We start from the raw sequence: 21,365 nt of genomic DNA, 5'->3' as shown, positions 1-21,365 counted from the left end.
ACAGAGGCCTAGGGTTAGAGACCTGTAGAGCTCAATTGGAGAAATAGTTCGTTGGGGTGGGGGGGTTGGAATATCAGGACAGTCTAGCTATAATCTAGTATTCAAACATTCCCTAGGACTTTAATCTTAGAAAAACTAGGTACTTTGGCAGACAATTTGTGAGATAAAAGCAACTAGTAGCATTATAATTTAAAGGTGAAGGCACAGAAAATACTTCCTCACTCTGGTTATCTCCTCTCTGACAAGATTAGGCGGGCCTTTGGGGCCTAAGTAATCCTCTGCCTTGAACCACAAGTCAGATTGCAAACCACAGGATTATGAATACATCTGAACTTTTCCCTTATTTCAAAGTTGATAATACCTACACATTTTTATGGAAAGGAGGATTTGATTTCTTTATTAATGATTCATCTAAAATTAACCCTATTATAATCTGTGTAGAAGATATTCTGGTGTATCTTCAGAAAGAAATAATTAATAACAAACTTTAAACTACAATTACTCTTCAGTGATGGCACGTGTGAGTTAGGACTCTTTAAACTTTTACATAGATTGTATCAATAATGTATCAATAATATATGGGGGGAGGGATAACAGTACTTGCTACTATTCATTCTTACTGCGTCAGGCACTGAGCAAAGCATTCTACGTACAGTATCTTATGTAAGCTTTACAAAAATCTCTAAGGGAAGAATTAATACTCCAGTCGTACAGATAAGAAAACTATAAGGTGGTCACCTAGTTAGTACATGGTTGATCAGGGACTCAAACCAAGGTTTGATTGACACCCAGGCCCATGCCTACAATTTTACCCTGCACAGCCTTACCATATTCAATGTTCTCAACATCAGTCTTAGAAAGAGAAAATCAATAACAGAAAAAACTCAAACCTTTGTGCTTTTTGAAATATATCTCATTTGTTTGTGAGTGGCTGGAAAAGAATGAGATGTTGTGGAACAGAAAAACAATTCATTAAGCAAGCACTGGCCTAAGTAACAGACACGTGCCCCTAAATCAGTGGCTTTAACCTAAGTGTTTTTGTTTTTATTTATTTATTTATTTTTATTTTTGTAAGTTTATGTATTTTGAGAGAGAGAGAGAGCATGGGAGGGGCAGGGAGAGAGGACAAGAGACAATCCCAAGCAGTCTTTGTGCTGTCAGCGTGGAGCCCAATGTGGGGCTCGATCCCACAGACTGTGAGATCACGACCCAAGTCAAAATCAAGAGTCAGACGTTCAGCCAGGTGAGCCATTCAGGTGCCCCTGTTTTTGTCTTCTTGTTCACATGAACTCAAAACAGGGATTCCTGGTAGACAGACATTTTTCCTACAAGTGATAATTTAGTTCCTTCTTTCTCATGGCTTTGCCATTTTTGCCATCCCTTTTCAGGGATGACTTTTCAGCATAGTGGGCTGTAAACTAGAGGCTTGTATAGTCCAGGTTTGGTAGTAGCACTTATCTCTTCTGCTCATTTTCCACAAGCAAAAATTCAGTCACATTGGTACACATAACTCCAAGGCAGGCTGAGAAACGGACTAGGCATGTGATCAGAAAAGAAAGAGGCCACATTTGGTTCTAAGGCTTGGTGTTGGGGACTTAAGCACTACAGAAGGATGAGCAGCAGTTTGGCAGTGGTAAAGAACAAGTATTGGCCACGTGTACAGTTAAGCCACCATTACCTTTAATTCCCTTGTTTCCACTTGTTCTTGTTAATGCATCCCTTTTAGGTTTGAGACGGAGCCCCAAACAGCAACTTGAAAATAACAGAAACCAACCTGCCAAACTGGGATTGATACTCAGTGAAAATCTCTCTTAAAAATGAAGGTGAGGGGCATCTGAGTGGCTCAGTCTATTGAGTGTCCGACTTCTGCTCAGGTCATGGTCTCATGGCCTATGAGTTCAAACCCCTCATCCAGCTCTGTGCTGACAGCTCAGAGCCTGGAGCCTGCTTCAGATTCTGTGTCTCCCTTTCTCTTTGCCCCTCTCCCACTCCCACTCTGCCTCTCTCCCTCTCAAAAATAAATAAACATTTTTAAAAAATGAAGGTGAAATGGGGCGCTTGAGTGACTCATTTGGTTAAGCGTCTGACTTTGGCTCAGGTAATGATCTCATGGTTCGTGAGTTTGAGCCCCACATTAGGCTTTATGTGCACAGCTCAGAGCCTGGAGCCTACTTTGAATTCCATGTCTCCCTCTCTCTCTGCCCTCCCCCACTCATGCTCTGTTTCTCTCTCTCTCTCTCAAAAATAAACAAACATTAAAAAATTTAAAAAAAAATGAAGATGAAATAAATACATGTTCAGGCAAGTAAAAACTGAAAAGTCATTATCAGCAGACCAATACTATAAAAAACATTATAGGCAAAACAATAGGAAATTGATAACCAGATGGAAATTTGGATCCACACAAAAGGCAAGGATCCTCAGAAATGGTTAAAAGATGGGGGAAATTATAAGTCATTTTTCTCCTATTTTAAATTCTTTTAAAAGATTTTGACAAGTTAAAGGAAAAAATAATAGTGCACTACAGAGTGTATAACGTATGTAAAAGTAAGGTATACAACAAAAATAGCACAAAGGGGGAGGAGAAATGGAAGAATACTCTTGTAAGTTTCTTGCGTGTAAACTGGTGTACTATTATGTGAATCAACACTGTGATAAGTTTAAACACATGTATGTTATAGATCTCGTGAGAAACCATGAACAAGTAAAAGAGCTAAAGCTAATAAACCAATAGTGGAGACAAAATGGCAAGCTAAAAATAATTAATCCAAACAAATGCAGCAAAAGAGCACGAAACAAAAGGAACCAATAGAAAACACATAGTAAGGTGGTAGATTTAAAGCCAACTCAGCAAACTTTTTTTTGATATTTACTCAAATGAAATAAAACGTATGTCCACACAAAAACTGGTAAGCAAGTTTGCAAATTTTGTAATAAGTTTACATAAGTTATAAATGTCTCAAATATCCATCAACTGGGAAATGGATGAATAAAATGCAGTATATTCATAAAATAAAATAGTTTATAGCATTAAAGAACAAACTACTTGTACATGCACAGACATGGATGAATCTCATAAATAATATGCTAAGAGGAAGAAGCCATCCACAAAAAAGTACATGCTGTGTGATTCCATTTATATGAAGTTCTAGAAAAAGCAAAAGAACAGCAACAGAAAGCAGGTCAGTGGTTGTCAGAAGCTGGAGGGGCAGGAAGAGGATTGATTACAAAGAGGTAATAAAGGAGCTTTTTGGGGGTGATGGAAATATTCTCTATTTTGAGTTACAAAACTGGGTACATTTGTCAAGACTCATTGAATTGTACATTTAAAATTGCCCCTCATAAAGCTGACATTAAAATGAATTAATAATTGGATGGGGCACCTGGGTGGCTCAGTTGGTTAAGCATCCGACTAAAGATCTGGGCTCAGGTCATGATCTCGTGGTTTATGGGATCAAGCCCACATTGGGCTCTGTGCTGACAGTGCGGAGCCTGCTTGGGATTCTCTATCTCCCTCTCTCTCTGGCCCTCCCCGTTTCATTCTCTCTCTCTCTCTCTCTCTCTCTCTCTCTCTCTCCCTCTCTTTCTCTCTCAAAATAAAAATAAATAAACATTATAAATAATAAAAAATAAAATAGAATGAATGAACAATTCGATAATCATATCTTTAAAAATAGCAAGTTGACATTATAAGTGTGCTAACGAACACCCATGAAATAAGACCCCAGTGTGGGGAGAAGGGTAATTCATTGGAAGAATGTGAGGGGAGAAGATCAGTAGAATAACCCATGTTCCAGGAATCCTGGGACTGAGCACATTAATAGAGACCCTAACTCCTTCTCTATAGGAGTCTGTTAAAATGTCCCTAAGAGTTTTGGCTACTCTCTTACCTAAACAGAAAAAGTGACTTCATGACAGCTAGTGCACCAACTGATTTCATGTTGAAGGCATCAGGTAATATGGCAAGTTGGAATACGCTTGTGTTTGCTACCTAGCTCCAAAGAGCAAACAAACAGGCCTCATTTAGCTAATTGAGGCCAACTGGTTTTGGTCTTAAGCAGTCCTGGATTAGAACAGATGACAAATGCTTTTGCGATAGATGTGTATAAACCATTTTAGAGCCTGAGGCAGAGCATATCATACTACAAGTGGAACAGCATAAGACACAGCCGGGGAAAGAAAGCAAACTTTAAACTAAGGGACAAGTTGATGTTAATGCCAAATGTAAAGTTAGAAGAGGGGGCTGAAGATGCACCTGTCCTCTTCTAAGACTCATTAAAGGGTGTAGAAGCTGGATAGTTTTACATCCTCTCTAAGCAGGTAAATGCAGTTGATTTTTCATTTTGTCTGCTTACCGTATAATCTCACATTTAATGGCTTGACTTTTATTAATGTATTATTGGCGTATTGAAATTTTTAAAAAATAACTGATACATGAACAAGATTTATAAGAAGACTGAACAAGCACAGAAATGTATAAAAAAGAAAATTTAAAAAATCTCTTCCCAATGCCCATGCCTATTGCCTTCTAGAAACATAATTAATGGTAAAGTGTCTTGATTTTTGTATAAATGTGATCTTTATGTTGTAGCACCTAAGATTTTGAGATTTATTTCTAATCCTCATACATATTTATATCATCCAGCATCACTCCCATTATTTTCTTTAAAATCTTTGCTCTCCCATTTGCCTTGACCACTCTCCATATCTCAGTAAGTCGTACTCCATTCATTTGTATGCTCAAGGCAAAATATTGGGACCGTTCTTGATTCTTTCTTTCTTTCTTTCTTTCTTTCTTTCTTTCTTTCTTTTTTTTTCAAATTACACTCCACAAGCCATCGGCAAATATCTTCAGATCCATTTCCAAAATATTTGCTGCTTCTTATCACATCTACTACAATCACACCTGGAGTGAAGCTATCATCTCTTTCCTAACTGATCTCCTTGATTCCACTTCTACCTTTTAAAATCTGTGTTCGTGGAATTATGTCCTACCCCTGCTAAAATCCCTCCAATGACCTTCTGGACCCTGGAATGAAATCCAGACTTCTTCACGCCCTGCAAAGCCTGACACTTTGCCTTTTGGCTGCTTCTCTGACCTCTCCCTCTAGTTCATTTTACTTCAACAAAACGTGCCTCCTTGCTATTCTGAAAATAAATTCAATATATTTCTTTCTGAAGATCTTTTTTGTTTGTTTTTTGCTTCTTTATTCTATCTAAAATGCTATTTCTCAGATATTTGTGTGGCTCACTCTTTTATATCACCCGGCTGTCTGCTTAAATCTCATTTCCTCCTGCTCTAAAATATCACCCCATCCCATCATAACATGAATCCCTTTATCCTACTCATTGGTCTTTCTAGCATTTACCACCACTTGAAAATCATGTGCATCCCTATTTTTTGCCTATCAGACACACAAACATTAACTCCCTGAGGGCACAGACTTAGTTTATTAGTTATAATACTTCCATTCCTAGAAGAGTGCCTGCCATAGAATAATCACTAAATAAATGTTTTTTGGATGAATGAATGAATTTTTCAGCTTCTCTAGCTATTTAGGTAGTTTAGTTTAGTGCTTTTTACTTTACTGAACTGTTATCACTACTGTGATCACCAAGCACAGATCAACTGGAGATATCTGCTGTTTTTCTCTTTGAGAATTGTGAAGAGCTAACCAAAAATAAGTGAACAAAGTCCAGTACTGGTTTTTGATATATGATCAATAGCATAACACACTAGACTGAGTGATTATATGTTAGGATCTTTACCTCAAAGTAGAAAAAGAAAAAAATAAGGAAAACAGTCTTGGTGTTAGTGTATTTCAGAGACTATTTATTCTATTCTTTTTAGATATACAATTTCCTTTCTCAGGAAATCTTGACAAATATCTCGCTGTGGAAGGTTAGGTCCATCAGTGTTAGTCACACGTTAATTTGCTCCAGACACTATACTGGCTTTCACAACTCTTTAGGGCTGCAGTGTTCTATATTAAGCTGGATCACCCTGAGCCAGCTGATTTTGGAACACTGCCAAAGCTATGGACATCTTCAAAGGCCTTTATACAGGGTGGAGCTGTGTTTTGAGACCTTGTTTCTCTTCTTCATGATATAGATGATGATCTTTCTAAACTTTGGACAATTAATAGGCAGTTTCAATCTATTTGTCTCAACAAGAATACACGATATAACTAAGAAAGGAAATTTTTAATCATTTTTTACATTTCCCAATGTAAACAAATGAGATACAATTCAAAAGCATCCCCCAGATATCCTTCCTCTCTCTTAGGCTATGTAAGAGTTTAATCCATTTCTCTGGTCCAGTCATTAACTTGGCAAGATGATATCTAGTAATCAAGGAAAACAGCCAATTAACGGAAAAGTTTTACTCCGTTCATGGTTGCTAGTGAAATAGAGACGATTTTAAAGTGAATTTAGGACTTCAGTCCAAAATATCTCCAAGGCTGCAATTAATGGAAACATGTCTGCATTGGATGTTGCGTGCAGGTTTCACACACTCAAGTGGTCCTCACAATATAAATCTCAAATATGCTAGTAATTTAATCTAGTAATTAGATATTGACATATAATATTTTGACACCCTTGGATATGAAGGGACTAGGACCGGAAGAATGGACTTATTAAAAGCTGGGTTATAAACTTTTGTCTTGCATGTGCAGTATAATGAAATCTGTCCAAAGTGGTCATGGTGATGGTACAGGTGGAAAGCAAGGGTGATGCAGTAGAGAATCTATTGGGATTGCTCATCATAGGCTTAAAAGCCCATTTTTTTTTGAAAAAAGAATTATTTTCTGGATATAGTTGTATTTGTGGAATTGTCAACTGAGTCACATAAAAATCATGTAATACTGTCTTCCTAAAGCTAAATTTTATTCTACTTATTCACTCCTCTCATTTGGTGTGAGGTCAGCTCAGATGTCTTCTCAAACCCATCTTTCTCATAGTATGGCCTATGTAGACAGCTCTTCACATTGGGATGTGTTCTGAGGTGTTGATGAAACTGTGTAGGAAAACTAGGGACCCGCCCCTGTGTGCCCCTTTTGGACACACAGTAGGCACTCAATCAATCCCATTTTCCTTCATCTTATTTACCATGTTGTCTAATTTCTGAAATGAGGCTTGTATTCAAGTTTGGATTCTATATCATATTGCCTCATAGTTGCTAGAAAGAGTCATGAAATAAACAGGACATGCAGAAAAGCTTTTATTCTTGAGCATCTCTGTTACTACATGTATAGCTTTTATTAAGAACTTTTTTGTGGAGGGCCTGAGAGCCTGACTGGCTCCAACAGTAGAGCATGTGACTCTTGATCTCAGGGTCATGAGTATGAGCTCCACATTGGGTGTAGAGCTTACTTTAAAAAAGAACTTGTTTGTAACGTTCAAAGGAAATTAAAAAAAAAAAAATACTGGGGCACCTGGGTGGCTTAGTCAGTTATAAGTGTCCAACTTCGGCTCAGGTCATGATCTTGTGGTTCATGAGTTTGAGCCCCATGTTAGGCTCTGTGCTGACAGCTCAGAGCCTGGAGTCTGCTTCGGATTCAGTGTTTCCCTCTCTCTCTGCCCCTTGCCCACTCGCACTCCCTCTCTCTCAAAAATAAATAAACATTAAAAAAAAATTTTTTTTTAATTATTCACTGAGTAGTGGAATGGTAGAATTACAATGAAAACATTCTTAGTAATGTTATTTTGAAGAATGGAAATAGTTCCATACTAAAATCCCCTCAAATTTGGCCAAATAGCTACTTTCCACCATATAGCATATTACCTCTCTTTCAACAATATTCTATTGTTCTCATCTCACAGTTCATAGGGATCAAGTACTCAAGTACACTTGAAATTCTAAGGTAGGCCTCAAAAGAAAGAATTAGCCTGAAAGAAAAAGAAAAGTTTGGGTTAGGTGATCCATAATTGTTTTTTGTTTTGTTTTGTTTTGTTTTTTGTTTTTTGCTGTTTATTTAAGGACATATGGGAAATATGAAAATGACTTCTCTATGTGAGTAAATGTAATTATGCTATATATTAATTTTATAAACCAATCACCATTGAGCTTTGAAAACAATTCATCACTTTAAATTGTGATTCAATATAGAGATTTTCATTTTTTTTTAATTTTTTTAACGTTTATTTATTTTTGAGACAGAGAGAGACAGAGCATGAACAGGGGAGGGGCAGAGAGAGAGGGAGACACAGAATCCGAAACAGGCTCCAGGCTCTGAGCTGTCAGCACAGAGCCCGATGCAGGGCTCGAACTCACAGATCGTGAGATCATGACCTGAGCGGAAGTCAGACGCTTAACCGACCGAGCCACCCAGGCGCCCCAATATAGAGATTTTTAAATTTGAGCACCTACTATGTGGCAATATCCTTCCAAGCAAGAACAACAAAAAAAAAGATCTTGTCCTTGTAGAGATTACATTCTCACGGGAAGAAGATTTATTTGGAGCCCAACTCAACAGGTTTAATTACTCAGTTATCTAAATAATTTCTATAAGAATGTGATGGGGCACCTCAGTGGCTCAGTCGGTTAAACCTCCGACTTTGCTCAGTACGTGCTCTCATGGTCCGCGAGTTCGAGCCCCACGTGGGGCTCTGGGCTGACAGCTCAGAACCTGGAGCCTGTTTCAGATTCTGTGTCTCCCTCTCTCTCCACCCCTCCCCATTTGCACTCTGTCTCTGTCTCTCTCTCTCTCTCTCTCAAAAATAAACACTTTAAAAAAAAGAAGAATCTGAGGTGCTGGGGTGGCTCCGCCGATTAAGCAGCTGACTCTTGATCTTGGCTCAGGTTGCAGTCTCAAGATCAAGCCCCACATCTGGCTCTGTGCTAACAGTGCAGAGCCGGCTTGGGATTCTCTCAGTATCTCCCTGTCTTTTGCCCCTCCCCCCACCTCAAAATAAGTAAACATGAAAAAATTTTTTAAATAATCTCTAAAAGAATCTCATCAACGAAACTTGCTTTCTGGTTGAGAGTCTGAAAAATGTGAGATTTCTATACAAGGTACAGATGTAGCAAATAACTAAATTGAGTCAATGATATGATACCTTGTTTAATAGTATTAACCCCTTAAAACAGATTCCAGGAGCAAAAATGCTGAATGGATATGGAAGCACAGATCTTATCACAGACTGTGATAATAAAAGATCAAGGATATGAGACACCCCTCTCTGCAAATGGATTATTCATAAGAGTAACTTCATAAAAACAAAGTTTAGCCTCTCAGCCTATAAAATCCTTATGGAAGATCCCTAGGCTCTTAATCAAACTGATTTCAAATTGAACAGAAAAATATTTTCAAAACTGTTTATAAAAATGATGATACAGGAATCATCTTCCTGGGGGGAATGTTGATGTTCCAAATAAAAGCGGAAATGATAGATCTTGGTACATTTTCGTATATTACTGTTTAAAAGTACACAACACTTTCCTTGGTGCCTAACGCCTTGTTGACTCTTTGACTTCATTCCCTGTTATTACTTCCTTCCCTGTTTTTCTTTGCTCTCAGAAAAAACAAACAACAGCAAAAATATAATTTATTTATCTCTTTGAACCTGTAGAAATTCAGATACATGGACATAGGAAAGAAAAATTTGAAATCTTTTCATTTAACCCACACACATAAAAGCCAAAATGCTACAATCAGGATCTGTTAACAGGAAATCAAAGTTGCAGAATCGACACTGAAAGATTATTAGGAAAGGTGGGGGTTTCCCTTTCCCTCCTCTTCTCAGTGTTGGCATAACGTTAATTAATGTAGAAACAGATTGGGAGATTACTCTTTGAAAACAAAAGGTATGATATTTCCCTTGCATTTTCTATTTCCTAAATTCCTAGCTCAGCCAAACTTGAACCACTAGCTGGGTAACCTTGAACAATTTACTTAATCTTTCTAAACACCAGTGTCTTCTTCTGTAAGTGTGATTAAACACTGTAGCTACCAGGGCACCTGGGTGGCTCAGTTGGTTAAGTGTCCCACTCTTGAGTTCAGCTCAGGTCATGATCTCAAGGTCATGAGATGGAGCCTAGTATCAGGCTCCCCACTGGGACGTGGGGCCTACGTAAGATTCTCTCCCTCTTTCCCTCTCTCTTCTCCTATCCCTTTGTCCCTCCGTCAGGGCACACCCTCTCTCTTTCAAAAAACAAACAAACAAACAAAAAAACTGTAGTTACTTCATAGGATTATTATGAGAATATGCCTCTGAAACACCTAACCTAGTGCATTGCACACAGCATGTACACAATAAAGGGGGCTATTATTATTAGCAATTCTTCTTAAATGCCTTAAAACAGATTCCAGAAACAAAGAGGGACGAATGGCAGGAAAGCCTTATGTCTTATTGCAGACTGTGATAACAAAAGATCCCTTTAAGCCAGATATGCAAAAACTTATCCACTATGTGTTATCCACTAAGAAACACATTCACTCTCTTTTTAAATATTTAATGAACACTTACAATGTGCTAATCACTGTATAGGTGCTGGGGATATATTAGTGAAAAAGACAAACAAATTCTGCCCTGGTGCTTATGGTCTGGAAGGCAACAGTGATGTTAAACAATAATCACTCACTTGCTCTATAATTAGTATCATAACAAGAGCTATGAAGGAAAAGTGCAGGTGCTATAAAAGTATAAATACAGGGTGGGGAAGGATAACTTAGTCTGAACAGTCAGAGAAGGCAGCCCCAGGGAAAAGATATTTAACCTGAGATCTAGAGTCAACAAGACAGATTCGTAGAGGTGGCATTGATAGAACATAGTAAAGTAATTCAAATGTATCAATAAAACCACAAAAAAGATCTCATTTCAGCCATAGACGTATTTATTTTAAAATAATAGAATACTTTCTAAGGGTCTTTATAATTGGAAACTATTACTATAGGGTATTATTAGATTATTAATCTCAATACAAAAATAAAGAAAATTTTATTTAACAAAATACACTTAAATGGATCCATTTGTTACAAATTCAGGTGCTGTATGTATAAAAAGGCAGAATTACAAAATCAATCTTCATAAACTCCAGGCTTCCAAGATATAAGGTAAGCAGAAATGGATAAGGTTTTATTTGCTTTGGGACGGTTTTTTATTTGTTTGTATTTTTAGGCATCGTTAAGTGGAAAGAACATTGAATCTGACGTCAGAAGGTCTGAGTTCTATTTCTATTCACTCACAGGGGAGCCATAGGCAAGGCCTTCAAACTTATGCAGCTTCCTTTTTCTGAAAGGGGGTGTTGCTTACAAAAGCCCTGCATTACAGAAGCTTAGCAGAGGGGCTCTGTTAGCTCAGGAGATGGCCTGATGGTATGGATTGGGGTCAGAGGGTTCCTGAAACTTTTCTTTTTTCACCTAAATATCTGTTTGCGTCTCTGTTCTGGCTTTATGACAGTAAACAACCAGGTGTCTCATTACCTTGAGACTGAAAGAGAAAGAGAGAAAAGAAAAGATCAGCAGCTTTCGGTAACAGTAATGGAACAGATAACTGATAGGAGCAAAAGTTAACTAAGAATAAAGAGGGCAGTATGGGAATCAAATATTTATCACCCCACTTACGTGATAAAGTACTTATCTTCTGGGTGGTGCTTGGGGTTCTGTTGCTAGAAATAATGACACTACTGTGAGCACCAAATTCTCTCAGAATTTCTCCTTCTGCATCTTGCTCTTCTTCCTAAGCAACTTTCTGCCTTCTCCCAGTCCATTCTCCTTTTTTTTTTTATTTCGGCTTCTTTGTCTCTTCTCCTCTGCTTTCCCTGCCTTTTCTCCTGCTACTCTTTTTCTCTGCTCCTTTCAGTTTCCCTTCCTTTTGCTCCATCCCTCAAGGACACAATCATTAATTAAAACCTTTAATATCAGCATGGAGCCAGCTACAAATCCTCTGCCCCCTCCCCCTCAAAAATAAATAAAAACATAAAAAAAAACCTTAATAACTAAAGCAAAAATATATCTTAAGGGGGCACCGGGCTGTCTCAGTTGATGGAACATGTGACTCCTGATCTCAGGGTTGTAAGATCAAGCCCACATTGGGTGTACAGATTCGTTAAACATCTTCAAACAATGTATTTTAATAAAAGCCTTAAAAATTATAATCAGTTGTTATAACTACATACAATACAAAGAAAATTTGTCAACAAATAATATGCAAAGGTCACTGCTCATGTCACCCAGTACTAACTGCAAGATTTCCATTTGTATCGATTAGTATTGTACGTACCACTCCCACGGTGATACTTACAAGTTTTTTAAGGAAAAAAATGTGAAGAATGGGAAGCATTGTATTTACACGCAGTGTGTATGCCACTGAACTAAATATATCATGCTCTGATATTGTCAGATAATTTTATTGTCTTTTTGCAGGTGGGCTCTTCAAGATATTACTTGTCAATCCCTAGTAGTTATACATATATAGACAAGAAAATAAACACAGGTAAATAAATCCGGGGGGGGGGGGAACAAAAGTTTGCCTTAGATTTTGTGTAACTAACCAAGGAATTTTTTAACTTGAAAACTAAAAAGCAAATTGTTTTTGGTGAAATTATTTATACTCTGCTTTATCTTATATTTGTATAGAAGATAACCAAAAGTCATCATTTCTGAGATGACTGATACCTAAATGCTATGGCAAGGAAATTCCCCAGCATCACCACTATTTTGTCTTTACACAGTCTACTAGCCAATCATCTTGGAACAGACCAGCAGAGGAGGAAACTGCTCTTAGCAAACACCAGAATCAGAATGTGATTTCACTTCATGAAGGTACAGTGAAATGCTCTCCAATTTTATTCTTTTGGTTGGGATTGATTATTAAGAATTCATGTCACTAGCAGGCTGGTTGATCAAGTGAAGTTATCATGGACTTGGTTGGGTTAGAGAGGAAGTCACTTAGGGGTGCTTGGTGACTCAGTTAAGGGGCCGACTCTTGATTTCGGCTCAGGTCATGATCTTATGGTTTGTGGGCTGGCGCCCTGTGTCTCTCTCTCCCTCTCTCTGCCCCTTCTCCTCTTGTACTCTCTCTCAAAATAAATAAACCAACTTGGAAAAAAAAAAAAAAAAAGAAAGGAAGTCACTTAGAACAATGAAATCATGTAACTTCTGTCCCTGTTGACTAATGCTTATTACTCTTTTGTTACTTCATACAGGAGAGAGCTAATGAAAAGAAATTCTAATCATATAATCTGAGAACTCTTGAAATTGTTTCACTTCTTAATTCCTTAAAAAAGAAAAGATAATACAGCAATCCATTGGTAGCCTGTGCACACACAAAGGAGAATGAATTCATTTTGTCAAGTTTATAAAAAATAATAGAATCAACAAGCTGGGAAAAAAGGAAGAAAAATTTCTTTTCTGGTGTTCAAGTTGGAAATCTAAGTAAGAACTTTGATTCTTTGGGAAGGTATCCTGTAGAGTTTGGTTAACAGGCTAGTCTTTCTTTTAACAATCCCAGAAAAAAACAAGAGTCCTTTCTCTGAAATCTGGAAAAACAGGAAAAATTTGTATTCTGTGTTTTGCCAGGATTCCAATCTAAAGGACCTGAGGGATGGTAGATACCACACCCAGGAGCCCATGGTTTCCAGCAGATTACTTCCTAAACATCAGGGAAGGGCCTGGGAGTTTCCCTCAAAACAGAAGACATTATTTTAAACGTTACTTAGGGAGGTAAACCGCAATCTTAGAAACTGGATATCTTCATAGTGAAGGGTTTTAATAATGGGGAAAAAAAAAGAAATTTGGAACTTTAACAAGGAAAAGTTTGAAACTAAGCTCTTGCTAGTGTCCTCCAACCGTGGCCTGGAAACGGTGCGTTATGAGCATCTTACATTAATTACTGAAGTGGCTACGCAACGATGATCCGGTTATCTGGACTGGATGAGGTTCTCCTTCATTTCTTCCACCTCTTTTTACTCAGATTCTACTCTGGATAAGCAAACTTCTAACCTAAATTTTATTTATTAGTTGTTTATGTATTCATTCATTCATTCATTCCTTCATTCACTCATTTATTCATTCATTCATTTATAACTAGGCTCCATGCTGGCTGTGGAGCCCAATGCAGGGCTTGAACTCAGACCTCTGAGTTCAAGACCTAAACTGAGATCAAGAGTTGGTCACTCAATTGATTGTGCCACTCAGGAGCCCCTAAATTTTATTTTTCATTTGGACTTCCCTGAGAGTAAAGTGACCTGAATATTCTAGATTGTTTCATAAGTATCCTTTTTAAAATTTGCAATAAACTTCTAAGTTTCTCATTAACTCCTAGTGAACATTATTTTTAGCATGAATGAGTCCCTCAGAGTCTGTCTATTCTGTAGTTGTACCAATAAAAACGAATTTCTGAATATGCCTGGTTTTAACTGATAGAGACTTCATAAAGATTTGCCTTGAGAATTTCAAACTGGAAAAGACCTGCGTAGCGTTCTCTTTTTAACCAACTCTTCAAGTGCAACTAAAAACCACAGTCCTTCATTTAAACTGAGCAACCGTTTGTGAAATCTTGTCATGTATAAATTTTATCTTTGTTTAAAACTATGCATGGGGCGCCTGGGTGGCTCAGTCGGTTAAGCAGCCAACTTCGGCTCAGGTCATGATGTCGCGGTCCGTGAGTTCGAGCCCCGCGTCGGGCTCTGTGCTGACAGCTCAGAACCTGGAGCCTGCTTCAGATTCTGTGTCTCCCTCTCTCTGATCCTCCCCCATTCATGCTCTGTCTCTCTCTGTCTCAAAAATAAATAAGCGTTAAAACAAATTAAAAAAAAAACTATGCATAAAACTTTAAGATCATATATCGATGATGGTGATTGTTGAGGCTTGACAATGGATCCCTTGAAAGTTCATCACATTATTCTTTCTGTCATAAAAAGTATGTGTTTGAAATTTCTTCATAAAACGTAAAGTGAAAAAAGTATCAGGAGATTTCAAATCCATCTTCAAAGAATGTTCTAAAATTAAGGCAATGTGATTTGTTCTCTGCCTGGATTTTCAGTGTTGTCTCCACAACAAGCAAACCTTCAGCTCAAGTTACCCAGGCAATGCTATCAGGTGTCCACCAGCTCTGCCTCTTGCTGAGCACTGTTTCTTTGCCAGGAGGCACTATATTTGGATCCATGTGTAACAGTTGATACTTTGGCTCAAGTTGTAAGAACCAACGCATTTCTTTTCTAGGAGGGGTTGATACTTGTTTGTCCCTGCGGAAAGAGATAGGATTTTGATTTTCGTAGGGTATTTTTGCCCTCTTGATAAAAAAAACCTAACAGTTCTCCTGCTCCTAGACCTCTGTCCCCTGTGCACAATAGGCTCTGTTGCTCAAAATTTTTATATGCTCTTGTCTTTGGGTCAGAAACACTTTTTTTTTCATTAAAAAATTTGTTTAATGCTTATTTATTTTTGAGAGAGAAGAAGAGTGTGGCTAGGGAGGGGCAGAGAGAGAGGCAGACCCAGAATCTGAGCAGGCTTCAGGCTCTGAGCTGTCAGCACAGAGCCTGACGCAGGGCTCAAACTCATGAACTGTGAGATCATAACCTGAGCTGAAGTTGGAGATTTATCTGACTGAGCCACCCAAGCGCCCCGGGGTCAGAACCTCGTTAGTGTTACAGAGGCAAAGTTCTGAAATGACAACACATTGATTTAACTGTTATATAAACATAAGTATATATTTAATAATGTAAAATTCATAATATTATAGATTTTAAAATAATATTAATTTACATGTAATATAAAATTTTATTAAATATAAAATAAAATAAAATAATTTTGTCCAGATAGATATAAAGAAAACTAGAAATGTCTTCATATTTTTTTCTCCTAAGGATTGAATCCTAGATAGAAAGACTTATTGGCCTAATAAATTTCATTAAAGGAAAGGTTCAACTGATGTTAATTTGGAAAATGTGTCTCATCTTGTGTGTAAGTTGGAAAATGTGTGTATTCATCTTGCCCATGTTTTTCACAGTGCTGTTTGTTACATCACTTTAACTGTTGTGTTGACTGTATTTGTTTAAAGATTTATCAAAATTATCTTTTGACATTTAATATAGCTCTGATTAAGACCACTCTATTAAGATTGATTAAGGTGTATCTATATCAAGTACCCGGGTTAAATAAAAAAATAAGATAAAATCTAGGACAACTTTGAATACTGTAATTTTCAGATTTAATTTAAATGTTTGACTTTGTATTGATGGAATAACCATATATATGTTCTCGAATTTTCCTTCTTAGAAGAAATTCGTAGAAAAACCAACTATTCCATGGAGATCATAATATGGTTTTTTCACATACTGAAAAATACGTTACTATTATCAACAAGTTTTGTTCTGTATGCAAGGCTATATATCTTAATAGGAATAATGGTTTTAGCTTAAGATATTTGAAGAAAACATTCTTTACTATCAGGTTTGGAGATTTATCTCTTAATCCTGAAATGACTTTTATTATGATCAATCTTTTTTACTCTATTGTACTTATTCTCCTAATATTCCCTGTCAGTTATGCAAAAACATAAAAATTGTCAAGGAAGTTTGCATCTTGATTAGAACCACATTGGGCTGAATCAGACTTGCATGAAAAGAAAATTTCAGAGATATAAAGTTCCATAATATATTCTGCAAAAGCAGCCACATTTCAGTTATGTACATGGACACTACAGTCAGATTGGTAGGGTTCAAAACCTGGGTCTGCCTATACTAACCAGCTGTACAAATATAAGTTATATGAACTCTGTTCTTTCATTTCCTTATCTGAAAATAATAGTACCTAGCTCCTATGGTTACTGTGAGGATGAAATAAGTCAACACATATAAAGGATTCAGAAGAATATCTAGCTAGTGATGGTTATTGTTCAAAATTTCAACTTGTTCCAAAGATCTTTGTTATGTGCCTATGGCAGTTGATATAACAATATATGTGTGAATGACAGTGTTACTTGCATGAGCATGTGCTAAAAATGATACTCCTAAATTTCACTTCATTATAAAACTAAAATGTTCTCACAGAAAATTTGGAAAATACAAAAAGCAAATAGAAGCATAATAGAATTATACCACGCTTCACCATCCAGAGGCAACCATTGATAATGTTTAAATCTAGACTTTTTCCGTGCATTTTTAAATGTAAGCTTTAGTGTCTAAAGTAATAATATTTAAGTAGAAATGGGTGGATTTATTACTTATAGATAGCATACTGCAGTTACTTTGTTAAAGCTTTTAAATTCTGAGAAGAAGCAGGCATCAAACTTTTGGCTAAAGTATGGTTTAAAAATAGTTTGTCATGTGAAATAATCAGATTATGAAAATATTGAAAGATTCCAGTTTCATATCTCATAGATTTAAGAAAATGTCTCACTTACTTTCTTCATCAGTTAACCTTTACACAGCTGGCAGAAAGTAGCCTTGAGGCATTTCCCAAAATTAATTTTATTCTGAAAGTAAACCAATAGGTATGTGCATATTACACAGATTGGCAAAATTTGATAAGATGTGTAAACCGGATATTGTTGGAATTCAGTGTAGTTCTGGTGTATGTTATTGATCCATATTCATTCCTTCATATTATTCCTTATCTTAAAACAATTCCATGCTTTAATTAGATTTTTGATGAGTTGATTCATCATTGTTAGTACCACATCCTTTTACGTTGTGGCTAGGAATGGCATGCTTTACTGCATTCCACTGCAACTACACATGTGGATACCCTCCAATGAAAATACAAGTTTCCTTGCTTTTCCCAGAGTATGTAAACGGATTTTAAAAACACTTTGTAGAGGTACTGTCTTTTGGGTGGAGAGATTTTACTGTAAATAAAGCATGTTAAGATTAGATTTCCCCAAGGGTCTTTCCAATCCAAAATACCACTTCTTTAAATGCCCTTATTTGTACACCAGCGTTGTTAATAATTATGTCTTCATAGCTCCACCATTGCTGGAGAGATACACGGAAAAGCATGAGACATTCTAAATGCAGACAATGTGAAATACTACTTAAAGGATCAGAAGAGATGACAGCGGTAGTTTTGGGCAAAATCATAACTGAAAGAAATTGAGATTTAAAAACCAATTAATTTAAAATTAATTTTGGGCTATTAAAACTTTATATTATCATGATGAAGTTAGTCAATTCATGTAGTGTTTAAAAACAAAGTCTGGGGGCGCCTGGGTGGCGCAGTCGGTTAAGCGTCCGACTTCAGCCAGGTCACGATCTCGCGGTCCGTGAGTTCGAGCCCCGCGTCGGGCTCTGGGCTGATGGCTCGGAGCCTGGAGCCTGTTTCCGATTCTGTGTCTCCCTCTCTCTCTGCCCCTCCCCCGTTCATGCTCTGTCTCTCTCTGTCCCAAAAATAAATAAACGTTGAAAAAAAAATTAAAAAAAAAAAAACAAAGTCTGTGTTGTTTCATTCTCATTACAGGTATAATAAATATTTTTTTTACAGTTTGAAATATTGAAAATTATAAAGTAAAAAATTAACAGTTTCACAATCCCACCTCCCAAAGATAACTCTGGTTAATTGTTTACCCTATATACACAGACAAGATCGAGATTTAAGAAGTACTTTTTTGGGGGCGCCTGGGTGGCTTAGTCAGTTAAGTATCCGACTTCAGCTCAGGTCATGATCTTGCAGACTGAGTTCAACAACTCAGAGCCCAGAACCTACTTCAGATTCTGTCTCCCTCTCTCTCTGCCCCTTCCCTACTCACTTCTCTCTCTCTCTCTCTCTCTCTCTCTCTCTCTCAAAAATAAATAAACATTATTTTTTTTTAAAGAAGTACTATTAAAAAAATTTTGTTTAAAGTTTATTTATTTATTTTGAGAGAGAGAGAGAGGAAGAGAGAGAGAGAGGAAGAGAGAGAGAGAGTACACGCAGAGGAGGGCCAGAGAGAAAAGGAGAAAGAGAAAATCTCAAGCAGGTTCCCTACTGTCAGCACAGAGCCTACGGGCTCCAACTCACCAACCATGAGATCATGACCTGAGCCCAAATCAAGAGTCAGAGGCTTGACTGACTGAGCCACCCAGGCACCCCTAGAAGTATTTTATTTGTGGGGTGCTTGGGATTTTCTCTCTCTCACTCACTTTCTCTGCCCTTCTCCCAGTCATGCTGTCTCTGTCTCTCTCAAAATAAATAAATAAATAAACAAACGTTTAAAAAAAAAAAAAAGAAGTATCTCGTGATTCAGAATAATCACCTTTGCTACTAGCTCCTTTAAAAATTGGTTAAAAGTTGACAATGTGGAAAGAAAGCACTTATTTCCAGATTCTAAGTGTTGGTTAGTCACATCACGCTGTATTATAATGGAAATGCTTCATCCTAAAATGACTAGTTTATTTATATGTTTTTAAATGTTTATTTATTTTTGAGAGAGAGAGACAGAGGCAGAGTGTGAGTGGGGGAGGGGAAGAGAGAGAGGGAGACACAGAATCCAAAGCAGGCTCCAGGCTGTCAGCACAGAGCACTCATGAACCATGAGATCATTACCTGAGCCGAAGTCAGACGCTTAACTGACTGAGCCACCCAGGAATCCCCTAAAATGACTAATTTAAGAAGTCATTAACTTTAAAAGATCTCAAAAGCAAAAATAGTAATATTTTTACAAAAAGTGAATTTGCTTTTAAAATCACATGTCAACAGATTTTAGGGCATGATGGACGATCAGTAAGTGTGTATAACATCTTAATGTTTTATGCGAAGGTATTGATGATCAAAAGAATCACCAATAATGTATCAGTCAGGGCTCTGAGAGGAAACAGATGTTACAGCCAAAGGAGTGTAATTGAAAATAATTTTTTATTGAGGTATAATTGACATACAATAGCCTATGAGTATCGGGTATACATCAGAGAGACCAACATTGACAATGTTTTAATAAAGGAACACTGCACAGAGGTGTGGGCAGATCTTTCTAATGAGCTCTCATGGTATACATCTAGATCTGCTCTCTGCACATTTTCCTTATTTTATTTAGTTCAAATGTGCAAGACATCCTGATCGTCCTGGTTGAAAGCCTGCGGCTTTTGTCATTTGTCTGTTCTTGGTTTCCTAACCCACGGCTTCTCAACTCTTTACAGCAAGGCAAACTTAGAACTTGAGGAAAATGGGTAAGCCTTCTTCCCAGCCAGGATAGCCTCCCGGGCTGAGAAGATTAATTCCTTGGCACAACCAAGTAATTGGGAATTTGTGCCCCAGGCCCATTTCTCACTTTCTGGACTTTCTTCAAGTAACATTTTTCTTCATACACAAAGCTTTTCTCGTTACTGACCTACATGTTTTGTTTCTATCTCCTTTCCAGAATCACATATTCTCTATTCTTTCGACCACCACCAACCAGATGCCTCAAGGAAATGACTTTATCTGAGTAAAACATCAGTTGGCTAACCCTTGATCTTATCATGAGGAAAATTCCTCCCCTTTTGAAATCTCAAACTTGGAGCTCCTGGTACTTTTTTCAATGCCTTTACTATCTACCTTTTTACTAATACCTCTCACTTGCTAAATGGGGGGGGGGGGGGGGAGGTTGTTTTGTTTTGTTTTTTGCTTACTGGAAGCTGCCAGCGAAATGCACTGTCCCTCCAAAAACTGCTCCTCTTTCTTCAATACTAGTTATTAATACCACTCCCAAAACCCAGACTTGAAATCTTGAAGCTAGTTTTTTTTTTTTTAATATTTATTTATTTTTGAGAGAAAGCATGAGTGGGGGAGGGGCAGAGAGAGAAGGGGAGGCAGAAGACCCAAAGCAGGCTCCGTGCTGATAGCAGAGAACCCCATGCGGGGCTTGAACCCACAAACCGTGAGACCATGACCAGAGCCAAAGTCAGACACCCAACTGACTAAGCCACTGAGGTGCTCCTTGAAGCTAGTTTTAAAAAGTTTAAACTTCTTAACTTTTTCCTCAATTATGTAGGCTTCATGGATCTGCCCCGAGAGCCTTTCTCATCCATTTACTTCTTTCCTCTCTCTCTGTGCTTCTTTAGTGCATGCCTCTCTTCCCAGCATCCTCTGCATTTTAGATTTTAAACACTAAACACTCATACCTGTGAGTAGTCTGTTTGCCTTTCAGGATTAGGACTTAGAAGATAAATTGACTTAGAGTAATGTAGGAACTTTTTAAAGACTGGCACTTTATAGTTTATTGGGTGCAACTGTAAAAACTTGTCACAGCAATGCCATCTTGTAATTAAAAGTTTCTGTTATTTTTGAAACACCGCAAGGGGATTCTGAGTCATACATTGGATAATAAAATGTGAGAGCAAACATTTATTCACTTGGGTAAATACTGTGTTTAGATGGAAAATTCTTAAAAACTCTTCCTGCTAAATTAGTTAATCTTTTGATCCAGTTTTTTTTCCCCCTTTAGCACCGGCGATGACAAAGTGAAGC

General features: G+C 37.4%; 1 long non-coding RNA gene across 1 annotated transcript; it reads left to right on the top strand.

Annotated features, from left to right (window-relative positions):
* The first annotated feature begins 4,162 nt into the window (after positions 1–4,162).
* On the top strand, positions 4,163–20,418 carry LOC121029699 (uncharacterized). The gene is made up of 4 exons (XR_005789861.1): positions 4,163–4,320; positions 10,989–11,057; positions 12,677–12,767; positions 20,278–20,418. It is a non-coding gene; the product is annotated as an uncharacterized LOC121029699 (long non-coding RNA).
* Positions 20,419–21,365: the final 947 nt, after the last annotated feature.

The sequence above is a fragment of the Herpailurus yagouaroundi genome, unplaced genomic scaffold, assembly GCF_014898765.1.
Source record: "Herpailurus yagouaroundi ecotype Mexico unplaced genomic scaffold, PumYag 28, whole genome shotgun sequence".
NCBI classification, from domain to species: domain Eukaryota; kingdom Metazoa; phylum Chordata; class Mammalia; order Carnivora; family Felidae; genus Herpailurus; species Herpailurus yagouaroundi.
This window is presented reverse-complemented; position numbering and strand designations above follow the sequence as displayed.